At 42.4% G+C, this 18859-nt stretch overlaps 1 protein-coding gene and 1 long non-coding RNA gene across 2 annotated transcripts in view; one reads left to right on the top strand and one right to left on the bottom strand.

Annotated features, from left to right (window-relative positions):
• Positions 1-18859, bottom strand: part of MGLL (monoglyceride lipase) — a 225868-nt gene that overhangs the window by 129790 nt on the left and 77219 nt on the right. The window lies entirely within an intron of this gene.
• LOC131824305 (uncharacterized) lies at positions 2900-8885 on the top strand. The gene is made up of 3 exons (XR_009350821.1): positions 2900-4889; positions 6503-6704; positions 7670-8885. It is a non-coding gene; the product is annotated as an uncharacterized LOC131824305 (long non-coding RNA).

Below are 18859 nucleotides of genomic sequence, written 5' to 3'. Positions count from 1 at the left end.
GGTGAAATATCATGATGACAAAATTGACTTTCCAGTGATTTTTTAAAAATATGTATTTGTACAGAAGTGTATGAGGAAAAAGAGAGAAAGATAAAGAGGAAGGGAGGAGGGGAAAGTGTTGCAAAATGTTAATAACTGGTACATAGATACAGATCATGTACTTTTCCACTGTATCATTCTTTTAACTTTTGGGATAGATTTGAAATTTGTCAGAATGGGAGTTGGAGAAGAAAAATAAGATGTTATTAGGGAAAGAATTTCCTTAATATATATATTCCCTAATATAAGGGGGTCAACTTGAGATAATGTATTCAAGAGAGCTTCCAGATCCTTCTTCCAATGACAATGCAGAAAATAAAGAAAAGTATTTACATTAAAGAAAAAGAAAAAAGCAAGGTGTCCTAGTTCATTTTGGCTGCTATAGCTAAGTACCATAGACAGGATGACTTAGAAACTACAAAAGTTTGTTTCTCATGGGGCTCAAAGTCCAAGTTCAGGGACCCCGTCTGGTCAAGTTCTGGTGAAAACCCTCTTCCTGGTTGCAAGTGGCTGACTTCTCACTGTGTCCTCACATGGTGAAAAGGGGAGCTAGAAAGCTCGCTGAAGTCTCTTTCATGAGGGCATGAATTCCCCCTTCATCACCTGGTCACCTCCAGAAGGCCCTGCCTCCTAATACCATCGCATGGGGTTGAGGTTTCAACATAAGACTTCTGGAAACATGAACATTCAATCTACAGCCCAAGGGTTCCTTGCTCACAATGGGCTTGGCAATTGTCAGGGGGCAGTGGAATCCACAGGACAGGAGACATGGTCTGGGACATCGTCTAGTTTGTCACTGATCACACACAATGAGGTTCACAAGCTGACGCAGAAGAGTAAGGGGATAACTGTCTCGTAAAATATAATTACACTAACATGAGCTTCCACAAGTGACATCCAAAGCCATCAAGGGCCCTGTGACAAGGCTGAGCCAATGACAGACTTCTTATGAATGAGCCATGAGTTCTGGTGGCTGGATGGGAGGGGAACCAAGGGGACAAAATTTCTCAGGGGGATTGGAAATCCCTCCCTCAGTTCTCCACACATTTGTAGACATCATTTACTCATGCAGCTGAATTGTGGGGTTACCCACAACCCAACTTCATTAGGGGAGGATATTCCATCTCAGCATTGAAATGTGGGCTCAGCTGATGAGGAACTGCCTGACCTAGTAGGTAGTGAATATTGCCGAAATCATTGGAAGAGGACTCAATTAAATATACCATATAAAGAGAACATAGCTGAAAGCTCTGTCAGTATGTGGAGTACAGCAGGTAGTCCACAAATCTTACATTAAAAATAATTTTAGAATCTTCTAGAACATGATGTTTATCCTAAAGGCAGTGGGAACAGATCACCCAGTTCCTTCAGGGAACTCCCAGGTCCCAAGGGCAGGCAGGTCCAGCCACCACCAGAAGTCTGGAATCATTTGCGCTCCCTTCGAGCTCCTGTCTTCAGCGTATCCTCTGTACGAACAGTCCATGTTCTGCTTTTGAACAGTAGTTTCAAAACGAACAGTGATGGCACAGTGATTTCACAGAGGAGAAAAGGGAACTTGAGTTACTTCAGTTCTGCTATTCTTTTACATGATGACTTGGGGGTTTTATTTCTTTCTTTTTTTTTTTTTTAAGATTCATTTTTATTTATTTGAGAGAGAGAAAGAGAGAGTAAGTGGGGAAGGAAGGGCAGAGGGAGAGGGAGAGGGAGAGGGAGAGGAAGAGAATCCTAAGCAGACTCCAAGCTGAGCACAGAGCCCCATGCGGGTCTGGAACCCACAACCCTGAGAGCACCACCTGATCCAAAACCAAGACTCATCGCGGGCGTTCAACCGACTTTGCCACCCAGGAAGGATCCATTGCGATTTTTACTTCTGCTTAAAATTCAAAACACTGAAAGAGAGTATGAATGCAGTGTAAATTTATCCTTTAAAGGTAATGTAATTAGGGTGCCTGGGTGGCTCAGTCACTTAAGCATGTGTCTTTGATTCAGGTCATGATCCCAGGGTCCTTCTCTCCCTCTGCCTGCCGCTCCTCCTGCTGTGCTCTCTCTCAAATAAATAAATAAGATCTCTTTTAAAAATTAAAAAAATACAATTAATGTAATTAAAATATTAACCCAATGCTTTTTCCTTGTTTGTGTTTATGGGTCCTGACATGATTTAACAATGAAGTTCAATAAAAAAAATTTTCCCTGCAATATTTCTCTTCTAGATAGTTTTCTTTGTATTATATTATTATTATTAATTTCATGATTGTTAATGAAAAGGATTTTGTATAAGAGAGCTGTTAAAAGAAATGTTTTCCCGGGGTACCCAATATGTTACACCAGGTAGAGAGAGCAGATTGAATATAGACATTTCTCTTGCTCCCTTCCAAACCTCTTTGAGATGCCAAGAAGAGGGTGGCTTTAAAGCCAGAACCTGCAAAGAAAGGAGGAAGGAAAGAGATGATAGGGACCCAGCTTTGGCAGCAGGAATGCAGAGGGCAGGGAGGTAAATGACATGCTGAGCAGCCACAGGAACACTAAGCTGGCAGTGGAGAAACGAGGATTTACCCAGCAGAATTCCAGGATGCCCAGGAATAAGGGGCACTGGACACTTCTGGACATAGGGGTGACATCGATGGTGATGGGGGGGTTCCAACAGTGGCCAGCCGCTGAGACCCCCTCCCCATTCTGCATCTTTTGTTACTGCCTTTCTCCCATCCTAGCAGAGGATGAGAAATGTTCTGGGAGGGAAGGATAATAAAAGTGAGTCTTCTGGGCTGGGAAGCACAAGGCATAGTTGAGGCCAGCGTTGTCATTCCAAAAATACAAAAAGATTATGTGTATATTGGATGCTGAAATCCCCAGTCCTGCTCTCAACTCATTTTCCAGAAATCTTCTCCTTGAGGCAGAGACCAGAGGATCTTTCTGGATGGAATCTGTGGAATGACACTGGGACAGCCCCAACTAGGTGACCTAGCCACACCACCCTGCAGTGAAGCTCAAAGTTAACAGGCCCCACTTATGGCCCCTGGTTTCCAATAACCATTTCAGTGCCATTCCTGAATATGAAGAGACGTAGGGGCATGTCAGAGGGGAAACTCTGACACAAAGATGGACCCCAAGGTACAGATGGAGATGGATCAAGAAGGAGACAGAGAATAAGAATTTGGAGGAAACACAGATTTTTGCAAGAAGAATGTTGAAAACAAAAAGATTATTAATAGCCTCAGAAAGATAAAAGAAGATATTGCAACCAGACAAGATGTCATAAAAATTAATATTCAGAGAACAAAAAGGAAATCCTAGAAATTAAAGTCATGATAGCTGAAATGAAAAGCTCAATAGAAAGTTGAGAAGATAAAAAGACACAAAATAGATAAAAAGATTAAAAAGCTGGAAGTTAAGGACAAATTTTTTTCAAATTAAAGGACTAGTCCGTGAGGTCCAGTATTCAAATAACATGCCTTTTGGATTTTGTTTTTTTTCTTAAGATTTATTTATTTATTTGACAGACAGAGATCATAAGTAGGCAGAGAGGCAGGCAGAGAGAGAGAGAGAGAAGCAGGCTCCCCGCTGAGCAGAGACCCTGACTTGAGGCTCTCTCCCAGGACGCTGGGATCATGACCTGAGCCGAAGGCAGAGGCCTTAACCCATTGACCTACCCAGGTGCCCCATCAAATAACATGCATTTTGGAAAAAAAAGATAATCAAATAGAGATTGGGTGGGGACACATGAGGGAGGAATCTAAAACCCCCAGAAGATGAATTGCCCATCATAACGACCCATCAAGTGCCCACCTTGGCACAGCACCCCAAAACCTCAGGATGCAGGAGGCAAAAAAGATCCTATAAGTTTCCAGAGACAGAGAAAGACTGAAGAGAAAAGATCAAGAATCAGATTGTTATCCACCTGGAATCGGCTATCTATCAGACCACCACTGGATGGCATTTGTATTTGTCTCCCATTGCTGCTACAAAAGATAACCACACATTTGATGCCTTATGACAACATAAACTTCTTATCTCTACAGTTGTGGCGGTCAGGAATCCCAAACCGGTCTCAGTGGACTGAACTCAACCAGCAGGCTGAGCTGCATTTCTTCTGGAAACTCTGGAAAATCTGATTCTTTGCCTTTTCTAGCTTTTGGAGGTCACCTGTATTCTTTGGCTCATGGCCCCTCTATCTTCAAAGCCAGCGAAAACACATCCTCAAGTCTCTCTCTCTCTTTCCCCCACCCCACCTCTGTCTCTACTCTCACATCTTCTTCTGTGACTCTAACTCTCCTGCCTCTCTCTTATGAGGACCCTTGTGGCTATATTTGATCCACCAGGATAATCTCCTTGTTTCAAAATCCTTAATTTAATCGCACCTGTAAAGTCCCTTTTGTCATGTAAAATAAGAGGTTCACAGGTTCCAGGGATTATGGCCAGGGCATCTTTGGGATGGGGCATTATTCTACTCACCCACAGCTTTGGACTTTTAAAGAGCAACACTAGAACCTAGCTGGCAGGGAATTAAGCCTCTTTTCCAGCCTGGAAGACCTCTCTCTCCGCAAACTATCAGTCAAGTGTGAGAGTAAAATAAAGAAATTTTCAAATGTAAGATTCTCAAGAAATTTGCCTCCCACACATCCTATCTGAAGAGGCTCTTGGAGGATGTTCTCAAACAAATGACTCAACCAAGAAAGAGAAGGCACTAGGGATCCAGGAAATAGTAGATCCCACATAGGGACAAAGGAAAGGGTACAGGAAACATGGTGTTGGAGAGGCATTCCAGAAGGACAGCTGTGCAGCAGTAAGTTGGAGTGGTTCAGAAGATTCCAGAAGAGACTTCCTCAGAGAGATGAACTGAGAGCGTATCTGAGGTATGTGACCTGATTGTGAGAAAATATAGACAATGGGTACAGAGTCTGGGATTGAATTAATAATAAATTCATGAAAACAAAGACAATTTTAAGGCCAGGGAAAACAAAAGTTGTGGAGAGGGGAGAAAAAAAGTAAAACGTAAAAATTTACTACATTCGGCAGTTCCATAGTTGTAAATAGAATTTCCATACCTATGATAGTGTGAGCACTGATCACCCACTTAATCGAGCTAAAACCTTGGGAGGGTGAGGGATAGGCCAGAGTGGGAAGCAGAGCCCACCTTGAGTTTTGGAGTGAGGATCAGTAATCAGTGAGAACAACTGAAAAGGAAGGAGAGATACAAGACATTTTTTTTTTAGGGACCTGGAGGCACAGTCCAGAATTATCATCCAGAAGAGGTGAAGGCTAAGGAAATTTTGATGCAGAAAGGGAGATGGGGCTATCTAGTACAAGGTCAGCAAACGTTTACTGCAAATAGCCCCATAGTAAATATTTACACCACAAATCTGTATTCCTGCTCTAGGCTGCATAACAGATGATCTCAAACATAGAGACTTAAAACAATACCTGTTTATTAGCTCTCAGCTCTGTAGGTCAGAAGTCTGAGACCGCATGTCTAGGTTCTCTGTTCAGTGCCCACAAGTCAGAAATCAAGATGTTGACTGCTAGCCTCTTATCTAAAATCTCTGGGGAAGAACCTGCTTCCAGAACCCAGCTCCTTTTGGGGATAGGACTGAGGGTCCTGTTTCCAGCCACGTGGCCTCCTCTATCTTCAAGCCCCCTTGTGCTTGGAATTTCTCTACTTTCTTTTTCCACTCTCCGCCACTGCCCCCCAGACCCCTTCTGCCGCCGATTCAGGAATAACTGACACACAACATTATATTAGTTTCAGGCGTACACCGTAATGATTCCTGTTTGTATACATTGTGAAACGGTCACCACAGTAAATCTAGTTAATGTCCATCATCATACGTAGTTACAAAAAAATTTTTTTTCATGTGATGAGAACTTTTGAGATCTACTTCTTCTGCTGCTTTTAAGGGCCCACGTATTTCCATTGGACCCACCCAGATAACTGACAGTTCACCTGAATTACATCTGCAAAACACCTTTGCCAAGCAAAGTGATGTATCTATGGGAGTCATGCCAGGTGGTGAAGGTCACATCAATGTTTGTCTCACCAACTCAATTCCACAGCTCTAGGACAAAAACAGCCCTCAGCAAAATGTAAATGAACATGTTCATAGGTGCACAAATGCTTAGGGAAAGAACTGGAAAGACACATTCCAAATGCTTAACTGTTACCACTCCTAAGGAAGGAGGTGAAGGCTGAGGGTGGGCATGCCCGTCCACGTTTTATTCCACACGCTCACTGCTCTGATTAAGTAATAAAAATTTTTAAACTGTACCTGTATATAAGAGTATGAATGTTAATAGATGTATATTAAAGCTCTGCCCATGATAGTGATCTGAGGAGAAGAAGTATAAGGAATTTACTCTTTCCAAATTACATTTTCCTGTCATCTTTGATTTTTTTTGTCGTTGTTGTTACAATGAGCTTCTATTGCTGTGGCGAGCAGGAAAAAACATGTTTTTTCCCTGTTCTTTTTAGAGAGAGACAGAGAGAGAGAGAAAGAGAGAGAGAGAGAGAGAATGAGTAAGGGGAGGGGCAGAAGATGAGAGAATCCCAAGCAGACTCCCTGCTGAGCACTGAGCCTGACCCGGGACTCAATCCCATGACCCTGAGATCGTGACCTGAGCCGAAATCAAGAGTTGGACACTGAACTAACTGAGCCACCCCGGCTCCCCAAAAGGTAAATATACTTCGAATTGTACTGATGTTTCTAGAGAGTTTAAGCAAAAATCTAAAAAAAAAGGTAAGAAGTGAGATAGTAAATATCTACAGTCATCCATCACAGACACATGTTCGTGTTATAACTTCAAGTTAAAAGTGCAAGAAGAAGAGTGTCCTGGAAAATAAATCCAACTATATAAATATTCATAGAAAACGACTGGAAGGAAATCCACTAAAATGTTAACAGTGGGTGTTCTAGGCAGTGAAATCATGAATAATTATTTCTTCCTTTCTAGTTTTTAATACTTCCCCATTTTCTATTATAAGCATGTATTATTTTTATAATTGAAAAAATGAGCACTTTTTTTTTTTTTTAACTAAATGTAATTGCCAAGTATATGGCAGTATTCATGTTGGCGGGCTGGCTGGTTTTCCTCCCAGGGCAGAAGCTTGCTTGAAAAACAGTAGAAATCAGAGAGGGATCTTGGCGAGTGTGGGAAAAGGAAAAGGAAACTTATCCAAGGAAAAGGAACCCGAGGCTTCAGGGGTGAGAAATCATGTCATTTGACAATTGGGTGGGGTGTTCTCCTACCCAGTGACCCGAACACTCAGGGTTGTTGAGCAAGCCATCCCTGGTCCAGGTCCACATCTGACACATGCTAATGAGTGTTTTCCATATAGATCAGATTTCCAATTCTCATATTCTTAACAACACCTACTCTTTCAACACCCCCATTTGGTGTGATATTCTCAGCAGGTGGCTTTCTGGGTATTCCTGAAGTGGCTGCCTCTGCAGGGCCATGATAGGCTTTGTCTGTGGTTATTTTTACCACTCAGGGGAGCAGGCAGGCGCCGAAATGCAGCTCTCACCAGCTCCTACCCAACAGACCCATTCCCAGACACACCAATCGGTGACAGTTCAGTCCCCACCCCACAGATTTTCAGTCCTTGCAAGAGTAACGTGGGGCCCCTGCTTCCTGCCAGGTGCCATGGGAGAACAAAGGACACAAAGGGTAGGACGCCTGCCCTCACAGGAGTTCACAGCCTATGAGACATAAAACGTGTCCAGAAAAGGAGCCCATGCATGGAGAATGGTGAGTGCCCTGAGTCCGGTCAAGGGGAGTGCCTCTAGAGGGGAGGGAGAGATTCAATCAGTTTTAATGGACAGGGTGCGCATTGAAGGGTGCCTTAAAATATTCAGAGAGTTGTTCCTAGTGGGATGGAAAGAAGAGGCAAAAATATTCCAGCCCACTCCCAAAAAGGCAGCATGAACAAAATTGGGATTTCCTGACTCTCCGGGATCCGAAATGTTAAAATATTTATCACTGCACTCTGGACAGCTGCAACCTCCCTACACGCCATTGTCTTGGGCAGAGACGCCCCCAGGTTGGAGCAAATAAAACTGCCAATCTGCCTCCAAAGCACTCTAAAAAGTCCCCAATAAACAGGCTGTGAAAAGTCCACTTTGCTCAAATTTGAGAGGTGCAGATAAAAACCACACTGGTAGGGAGAGGGCACCTGGGTGGCTCAGTGGGTTGGGCCTCTGCCTTCAGCTCTGTTCATAATCTCAGGGTCCTGGGATTGGGCCCTCATTGGGCTCTCTGCTCAGCGGGGAGCCTGCTTCCCCCGCTCTCTCTGCCTGCCTCTCTGCCTACTTGTGATCTCTCTCTCTGTCAAATACATAAATTTTTTTAAAAGATTAAAAAAAAACACACTGGGAATCCAATGAGCCTTATCAGTGTGTATATATTAAATTTAAAAATAGATGGGAACCTTGGAAATCATCTGCTTCACTCTCATGTCAGAAGGGACAACTGGGATTCAATGGCAGGAAAGTCTCAAGGTCACACCCCAAGCTCGTGGCAGAGCAAGGGTAAAATCCATGGTTCCTCAACTTCAGAGGGAGCTGATCTTCAGCTGGGACAGGACCCACTTCTGACTTAATTAGTAAATAGCTATTTCCCTGAGCCCTCTAAGGGCCATGGCCCATCCCAGCTGCCCTGTCTTCTACCCTAGAACCTGCCAGACATGTTCACAGTCTGCAACCTACAGGCCTAGCCACCAGAACGGCTAAAATGTAAAAGACTGATGGTACCTTATGCTAGTCTAGGGATAGCATGACTGGAAGTCTCACACATCATTGGTCAGAGTGTAAAATGATATGACTACTTTAGAAAAAAGTCTGACACTTTCTTATAAAACAAAATACACACCTCAGCCATGCCCGGACAAAATCACACCTGGTGTTTGCCAAAAGAAATGAAAGCACATGTCCATACAAACATTAGTGCAAGAATATTCACAGGAACACTGTTCATAATGGCCCCAAGCTGGAAGCAACCCACGTGTAGTCAACTGATGACTGGGTACATAACTTGTGGGGCATCCTTGAGTGGATGAACGGCCTTGGACAAAACAGTTTGCGTGCAGTGATTCCATTTGTTCTAGAACAGGCAAAACTCATCCATGGTGAAGTCAGATAGTGCTTGCCTCTGGAGGGTGGGGATGGGTGACTTGGAACGAGCAAGAACAAATTCCTGGTATCTCTCTTTTTTTTTAATTGAATTATAATTGACATGAAACATATTGGTTTCCAATGTACAACATAATGATTCAATATTTATATGTGTTGCAAAATGATCATGGTGGGCTGAATTACCACCCACCACCACATATAGTTACAGAATTTTTTTTCTTGTGATAAGTTTCAAGAACAACTCTCTTAGCAACTTTCATATATGCAATGCTCTTCTATTAACTATAGTCACTATGTAGTACATTACATCCCCATGACCTATTTATTTTGTAAGTGGAAGTTTGTACCTTTGGACCCCCTGGGTGATGGTATCTTGATGAGGATCTCGGTTACATAGGTATGCACATTGGTCAGAACCCATGCTTAAAACTGGGGCATTTCCCTGGATGTTAATTTCTCCTCCAAGGAAAAAGAGGAAACAAACATGGAACCCTGCTTAATGATATTCATGCTGAAGTGTTTCAGGGTGAAGTCCTGATGCCCGTAACCCACTTTGAAATGCACCATGATAAGCTGGACGTGTTTAGAGGTACAGATGGACAGAGTGGTGATGAGGCAAGTAAGTGTATAGTAAATATTTAAAAATCTAGGTGATGGATAAATGGGAGTTCCCTATACAAGTCTTTCAACTATTCTGTATGTTGAAGCATTTTCATAATAAAATCGTGGGGGGAAATCTGTACGTCAACTAACAAAGGAGGCATGGACAGCAGCTTCCAGGATCTTACTCAAGTGCCCTACTCAAGCATCCCTGCTGTACCAGTTACGGACCAGATATTAATCAAAACAGATAGTAATCAAAACTGTCCCGGTTCAACATGCTTCCCTCTGCCCACTGGATCATGCTGCCTCCCTCCTCAGTCCAGCCCCCAGGCACCTGAGGGATAACAAATACATTATTCACTGAAATAATCTTCTCAGTAAGGTTACCTGGCTGTCCTTGGTAATAACACTAGTCTCCCTGAACCCTCTAGTTTGTAAATTCATATCTCTCTCTCTCTCTCTTTCTCTCTCTCTCTTTGGAACGTCTATTTATCTTTTGGATGTAGATCAAAGCAAAATTGAGATGTCCATTTAACTGACATTTGTCGAGTGTCTAGACAGTGAGGCTGCAGGAGACATTAAGAAATGGCTAGGAGTTGCTTTAGTGGCGAACGGGAAGTTTTGGAGGTGGGGAAGGCGTGGGTGAGGAGAAGGAAAGGAGAACCGACACCAGACCATGAGCTCATCTTTCATGTCATGCTGAGAGGTTCGACTTCTAGTCGCAAAGTCAGAGTTCTCCAAGCCCTCCTGAAAAGCTGTGTGTAAATCTTTTTGTGTTTCAAACATTTTATGGAAATGTCAAGGAGATTTTGAAATTTCAAAAATAATATGGGAGATATTTTTGGAAATAAAGAAAATATTTTATATTGAAAATCATTCAGCTTTACTTTTTTTTTTAAATCTCAGATTTGAACCTATCCCTTGCCATAAAGTGAGGTGTCCTAATTATTAGACCCCCTATCTTCACATGGTCTTTATGACATCAGTGGGCAATCTGATTAAACATGCACGAGGCCATAGCTCTTGGTTGACTCGATTCAATCTCAAACACATAGTAGTTTAACATAGGACTGCATCCTAACCAGGTTCAGAGGGCTGGAGGAAGCACCTTATCCAATGCCTCCTTACTCTTTGGAGAAAGAAGATAAAACAAGGCAATATAAATGTGACTCAGAGCTACGGGCTGGTGAGAGGCAAGACTGAGACTCAGATCCAAATTCCAAATTCCATGTTCACATAATCAGTCAGCTATCATTAAACCACCATTGTCTGTTCCTTCCCCCCCACCAATCCATATTTTTCACATTTCTTGAGGCACAGATATAAGTAAAACTTAATTCTAAATATTTTAAGATATTCTATTATTTTAAAACTTCTTGTAAGAAAAAAATGCTTGAGGAGGAATAATTACTCAAAATGGCTAAACCTCTTAAATTCCACATATGAGTGAAATCATAAGGGCACTTGACATAATGAGCACTGGGTGTTCTATGCAACTGATGAATCACTAAATTCTACCTCTAAAACTAATAATACACTGGATGTCAATTAAGTTGAATTTAAATTAAAAAATTTTTTAAATAAATACCAAAAATTAAAGCTCACAATCTATGATCCAATTCAGTCACATACATTTCACATGGCTCTCCTTTCAGAGAGAAACTTCGCATTGATTTATGGATTCTGAAAACATGAACTACCTCACTAAAAGCTATTAAAATAGCTTTCCATAAAGTCAAGTTTCCACCAAATGAGAAAAGAGTTTTTAAAATAGGGTGACTTCCCTGAGTGCCTTATTATTCTTAAGACACCAGAAAGGATGAATGTTTCAGGCACGATTCTGAGGACCAGGCATGCATTAACTCACTTAGCCTTACGGCAACCCTGTGAGGTGTTGTTCATAGTTCGACTTCAGTGGGGAAACTGAGGCACAGCCATCCCTGCCCTGCTACGAGGCAAAGATTGAACCGGGTGGTCTGGCCACTGAGCTATTTCTGAAACTCCCATGCAAGCCACTCAATAAGATCTGATTACCAGTTCCCCTGCAACTTCCTTGCTTCAGGGGAATTGGTCCTTTGGGATGTTTCAACCTTATCCTTTCTTGTCCCCCCTTATGCTGTAGGGGATGGAAGCAAGAAAGACCTTGCCCAGGTGCCGCTAACAGCTGGCATCCAGCTGGGCTCTTCCAGGGGGAGGCACTTAGGCCACTCAGATGCCAAAGGCAGCTTCCAGCGATGTGCAGCAGCAAAGGGAGCCTCGGCATCTGCAGCGACAAGCAACAGGCAGGCTCTATAGTGACAGCGTGGTGGACACCAACGGGGGCACCGGCACATTCATTTACGCCCTGGTCTCTGGGCACCAACACCTTCCCCCCTTCATGTACCTCTAACCCTTCCTTAGTGAAAAACCAATTTCCTTCATATAATCTCTCTCTGCTTGAAATATGTAGGTCAATGGTTGTGTGTGTGTGTGTTTCTGGAATACTGATTGATTCTGACACCTTACTTAAATGTATCACAATTCCCTGTCTTCTGAAATGAATATATTGAACCTGTGCACCCTCGACTTGACAAATCACAACCCAGTACCAGAGAGGTCCCTGGGACCTATTTCAGGAGTATGCACACCTGCCTCCCCTGCTTCCCAACATCCCTTTGTAATGATGGGAGAAAAAATTATTTTTCTACTTATGAGCTATCACAACGTTGGAAGGCAAGAAAGGGTGCCCCCTGCAGACCAGAGCCTTAGAGGAATTTTAGGAAGGGAGCAAGCCACTGGAGCCTGATGGATGGAGAAATCAGGGCAAAGGATGAAGCTGTTTTGTTCTTCCTGAGGGAGCCCTGGAAAAGCCCTCTGAAGTGCATCAGTAGGTACAGAGAGCAGGAGCGAACCACTCTTGGGCATCTGAACCACATCCAGAACCGCTGGGGAAATCTGAGTCCTCTTCTCTCTGTACATTCATTTCCTGGCAGTGAAGGCGCTCCAGAGAAAGGGCAGGACCCCAGCTGAGGTCCTTGATGAGAGAAGCAGAGCAGAGCACAGGCAGACACAGGGAAGATGCAGGAGGAAAAGGCAAGTTGCTCAGCCAAGGACTGGGATACAGCAGAACACAGCTCTCTTCCCGTGGTGCCTGTGGACAGCTCCCTGACCTGCGCCCACATGGGCTTCCGCTGCCGGTTCACACAGAAGCTGCCATCACAAGATCCAGCCCTGGAGGAGAGAAGCCCACACCAGGAGGACCAACACAGCCCAGGATCATTCTTCCTTAAGAAATACACATGGCGGGGTGCCTAGGTGGCTCAGTGGGTTAAGCCTCTGCCTTTGGCTCAGGTCGTGATCCCAAGGTTCTGGGATGAAGCCCCACACTGGGCTCTCTGCACAGCAGGGAACGTGCTTCCCTCTCTCTCTCTGCTTGCCTCTCTTCCTACTTGTGATCTCTCCCTCTGTCAAATAAATAAATAAAATCTTAAAAAAAAAAAAAAAAGAAAAGAAATACACACGGCAACAAATAGTCATGAAACGTTTGATGAGAGCTACCACCAAATGAGAGGAAGATGGACAGAAACTTGAAGGACAACTGATCCTGACAGAATCAGAGATGGTTCAGAACATTCAAGAAAAACAGAATTAATCCTAAATTCATTTTAATGTTTAACTTTTAAAATCTGTGCTATTGTCACATGATTCAAAAACCAAAGAAAAAGAAGAAGGGATACACTGAGAAGTTTCGGTCCCACCCTCACCCTTCAGCCCTACTTTGTGTGCAAATGCAAACAAATATGAAAAACATATACTTCTTTTCCTCTTTGTCTTACACAGAATGTGGCATGCTACCTGCATGAACAAAGCAGGTGGCTTCAACAACAGAAATCTGCCATCTCTGTTTGAGTCTAGAAGTCCAAAATCAAGGTGGGCCAAAAGGGAAGGGTCTACTCCATCCTTCTGTCCTTGGCTTATAGATGGCCATCTTCTTGTTCATCTTCTTGTTCTTCTTGTGCTCTTCCTATATGCATGTCTGTCTCCAGATTTCCCCTTTTTATAAAGATACCAGTCATATTGGGCTAGGGTTCATCCTAATGACTATCTGCACTTGGTCACCTCTTTAAAGACCCTATCCCTATATAAGGTACCACTGTGGCATTCTGAGGGTTAGGACATCAACATATGAATTTCGAAGGGACACAATTCAATCCCCGACCTTACAATACCATTCTGCTTTTTTTCCCACTTACTAATATGTCCCTCCCTAGAGACTTTCCCACATCAATACATAGAGAGTTTTTTCATTATTTTGTGCCTATACATTACTTCGTTCAGAGGATTACTGTGGTATATCTGATCACTCCTTCATCCATGAATACCTAGGTTGCTTTTTCAGTCTGTCACTATTATAAACAAGCTTCACTTCCTAAGTGTGTTGGGCATGTCTGTATGATATGATCATAGCCATGAGATTGCCTAGCCAAAGGGTCAAGGCATCTGTAATCTTGATAGATATTGCCAAAAGGTTCTCCTTGGGGGGCTCGGCCATTTTATACTTCCCCCAACATTGTAGGGGAGGGCTTGTTTCCCTCAGAGACTCACCAACGGACTATGTTGGAAATCTTTGGGATTTCAGTCCATCCCATAGTTAAGAGATGCTTTCTTCATACAATCTCACTCTCATTTCTCTTCTGAGTGAGGTTAAGCATATTTCATATACTTTAGAGCTATTTAGATTTCTTTTTTTGCCAACTGGCAATTTTTTATTGGGTTGTTACTTCATTTTGCTGGAGATTCCTAGCCATTCCACCCATTAACAAGATTAACCCTGTGTCTGTGATGTACGATGAAAGTATTTCCATAGATTTTTCATTTGTCTTTTCACTTTGCTTTTTAAGCTTTTTATTTGGAAAATTTCAAACACTGGCATAGGTAGAGATATTATATAGTGAACCCATATACCCATCACTCAAATGCACCTGTTACTAATGCATGGCCAATTTTCCTCTGTCTGTAATCCCACTGACTCCCATCCCAGATTATTTTATTTTTTTTAAAGATTTATTTATCTATTTTAGAGAAACAGAGAAAGCATGAGTGGGAGGAGCAGAGGTAGGAAGAGACTCTCAAGCAGGCTCCCTGCTGAGCACAGAGCTTGGCACAGGGCTTGATCTCACAACCCTGAGATCATGACCTGAGAAAAAATCAAGAGTCAGATGCCTTAACCGACTACATAACCCAGGCACCCCCCTTCCAAGATTATTTTAAAGTACATCCCACTCATCACAGCCTTCATTTGTAGATAGCCCAATCTCTAAAAGATTCTGCTTGTGTCTCTTAAAAAAAAAAAAAAAGCATAATCACAATACCATTATCCCATATGCAAAATTAATGTTTCTTTAATATTATTGGATAACCAAATGTTATTCAAATTTCCCAAACATGCATGATTAGTTAATAATGTCTCTTAAGTCCCTTTTAATCTATAGCTTCAGTCTCTGTCACTGTTTCTTCTTTCCTTTGAAATACATTTTTGAAGAATCCATTGGGTTGTCGGTCTGGCAGAAACTGCCCCCCGCAAGGTCTGGATTTTGCGGAATGTGTCTCCATTGTATCTCTGAACATTTTCCTCTGTTGCCTCTATCTTCTGTAGACTGGTAGCTAGGTCTAGAGGCACTGTTAGATTTTGATTTGATTTTGGCTGGGGGCTGGGGTGAAAAGACAATTTCACAGGAAGTGTTGTGAACTTCCTTCCTTCTAGAGGCACTTCATGTCTGGCTGTCCCTATTTTTGTGAGGCTGGCAGCTGTTGATGATCATTGCCAAAATCCACTGGTACTTTTTGATGTTGTAAAACAATGCTTTTCAGATTCTAGCATCCCTTCTTTTTATTTGCTGGAATACACCTATAATGGGAAACACACCATCTCTTCACTTAACTAGAGGAACAGTTTACGTTCCTCTAAGTAAAGTAAGTAAGTAAACGAAGTTCCTCTAAGTTCTAGAAGCAAAGTAAGTGTCTGTTTCTTTTCCTCTACTGCCACTTTAAAAAATAATGACTGGTTCCCTAGGACACTCCAGAGAAGGCTACTGTATGCTTGCCATTATGAACTCATTTCTTCTAACATATATTATGTTTTCATTTATTACAGTTATTATCCCTCTTGATGCTCCATTTGTCCCATCTTTGGTCAGTGGGAACCTCTCCAGGTTGGCTCCCGGGTGCTCCAGACACAATCTCAATCCTCATCATGACTTTCCCTGCTGTCTAATGAGTTGCTGTGGTTCATCTTGCATATTTCTTGCTCCAGACCTGGAATCAGCTTTTCCTCCAAGAAGCCTGCTTTCTTTTTTGTGAGAATGGTATTGAGAGACCACAGTATGGACATACTTATGATATCATCCATTTCAAGTACTGCACACGGCATTATTTCCTACTATGTAAAAGGAATCATCTGAACCCTAAAGTTCTCAGAAATCAGAACATGCTTCCTGAAATAAGACATTAAGTGGGTATAGGGAAATACCAACTTAGTGATCTGGAAAATGAAACCAAATAAATCTAAGAGCAAAAAGACAGTGATGAAAAGGATGAAAGAAGAAAATTCAGAGACATAGAAGATGGATCCAAGGTTTAGTACTCAACTCTTAGGAATTCTAGACAAAATGGAAAGAAACAATGGCATAAAGAAAATAATTTCTTAAAGATTTTATTTATTAGAGAGAGAGAATGAGACCATAAGCAAAGGGAGCAGCAGTCAGAGGGAGAAGCAGACTCCCCACTGAGCAGGGAACTCCATGTGGGGTTTGAGCCAAGGAAGCTGGCGTCAGACCTGGGCCTAAGGCAGATGCTTAACTGACTGAGCCACTCAGGCACCCAAGAAAATAATTTTTAAAATGATAATTGTAAATGCTGTTCAGCCTACGGACACCATCTTGGACATGGAGCAGTAACTGAATCAGCTTCATTGTGAAAATGTAAAAAAAAAAAAAAAAGTAAACTGTGGAGATGTGTTTCTGATGTACTAATTTATTACCTGGGATCAGCATTCAGTTACATCTTTCTCTTCTTTTGTTATAATCACTTATATAACTCTGTAAAATTAGAGAACCCAGGTCTACCTGAGTTGAATTCATCCCACATAAGGTCCTTCCCTTGGAGTGACCAAAATATCCCCAACAGCAAGCTGGTTTACCCTTTCAAAGACATCTATTTTTTTGGGAATCAAAGAGCTTGCTGTTAGGAAAGGGGATGTTAATGACAGAAAAAAAAAAAATCATACAGAGCAAACAAAATAAATACACTGAAGAGAGCCTCTCAAACTGGGAAAAATACAGTATCACGCTTTCTCTGTTGGCCTAGAGCAGGGGTGGCCAAAGTCATGTCTGCAGACCAAAACCAAGTCTGCCTATTTCTGTAGATCCTGCAAGCTTCAAATACCTCTTCCATAGCTGGGGGAGAAAGTCTAAATGAGAGTAATATTTTGTGACATGTGAAAATATATGCAATTCGAATCTCAGCATGTAAAGGTAAAGGTTCACTGGGACACAGCCGCAGATGTTGGTTGCCATTTGGCAATGGAGGAGTGGAGTAGTATTGCCAGAGGCCCCCTAGCGGGCAGCATGGCCCTGGGAGCCTCCCATATGATCTAAAATGCTCACTTTCCCAGAAAAAGTTTGCCCCCGTCTGGCCTAGAGGGTGTGGTAGATTCCCAACCTCCCCCTTCAGCCCAAGGCTCTATGGAAGACCGTCTTCAAGCTAAAAGAGAATTGAAGGCCAAGCAGGATTTCATTTTACATGAAACTCACAGGCAGACACATTCAGGTGAAAATTCAGCACAAAGGTCAAGAAGCCCTCAGAGATAAAGCAGGCCTTGAGAAAGGTAAGGGAATTAGGCTTTTCCACCAGACTTATCACTGGCAATCCTAGCCACAAGATGACCGTGGAGCCACGTTTCAAAATTCTGGGGTGAAGACTTTGGAACCCAGAGTCCTAAACCCACCCAGACCTTAGATCAATGTGAAGGTAAGAGAAAGACGTGTAAAAAGAAAAGAACTCATAATTTATTGGCCACAGTCTCCATACTTAAAGAAAATCTATCCCAGGGATGCCTGGGTGGCTCAGTGGAGTTAAGCGTCTGCGTTCGGCTAGGGTCATGGTCCCAGGGTCCTGAGATCAAGTCCCATATCAAGCCCCTTGCTCAACAGGGAGCCTGATTCTCCCTCTGCCACTTCCCCTGCTCGTGCACTCTCTCTCTCTGAAATAAATAAATAAAATCTTTTAAAAAAATCTATCCTAGGTATTCTAGCAAAACAAACAAGGCTCTAATAAAAAGACCTCATAGGATATAGCAAATTGTGGCATCTGTATGTGGCCCAGAAAGAATGAGTGAGAATGAAAATAAAAGGATCCAGCAGGATGAGGAGTGTCCATCTTTAATGTGTGGAGAACCACACTAAGTGCCTGTGAGAGATGCAGATTGCCAGCAGCTCTTTCAGAAATCCCGGTGTGGTAGTCTGGGGTAAGACGATGGATTTTAAGCAAGTTCCTCGGTCACTTCCTTAGCTCTCTTGGAGGAACTGCACTGTATTCTGGCCTCTCACCAGCCACAGTATTAATGACAAAGAATGACATTTTCTTCTCTGTGGGTCCAATCATACCGCTGAGTATTTTCACTTATTCAGCAAATGCTCACTCAAATATTTATTCAGTGCTTCCTTCTAGGCTCTCTTCTAGGTTTTTGTGCTATATTCATGTTAAGCAGATGAAAACCCCTGCCTCTGGTGTTTTTTCCAAATTCCAGAAGGAATGTTTACATGATCATCATGCGGTAAGTGAAGTTTATTGGCTTTCCATTTTTAGAATCAGAGCACCGAAGACTTGTTCACCATGATAAAACAGATGTAAATAATATAAACCACGGCAACCTAAAAATAATAGGACTTACACAAAATTGTCTGATCAGGGGTAAGTGGAAGGGGGAAGTGAGCATAAATTTCATCATCTCTCCTGGTAGTAATCAGAAGGGTGAGGATGAGAAAAATGTATGGAACAGCTGGGGAGAAGTTCTCAATTATCATGAACAATGCTGTTAAATTATTATTATTATTATT

Source organism: Mustela lutreola, chromosome 2 (assembly GCF_030435805.1).
Source record: "Mustela lutreola isolate mMusLut2 chromosome 2, mMusLut2.pri, whole genome shotgun sequence".
NCBI lineage: Eukaryota > Metazoa > Chordata > Mammalia > Carnivora > Mustelidae > Mustela > Mustela lutreola.
This window is presented reverse-complemented; position numbering and strand designations above follow the sequence as displayed.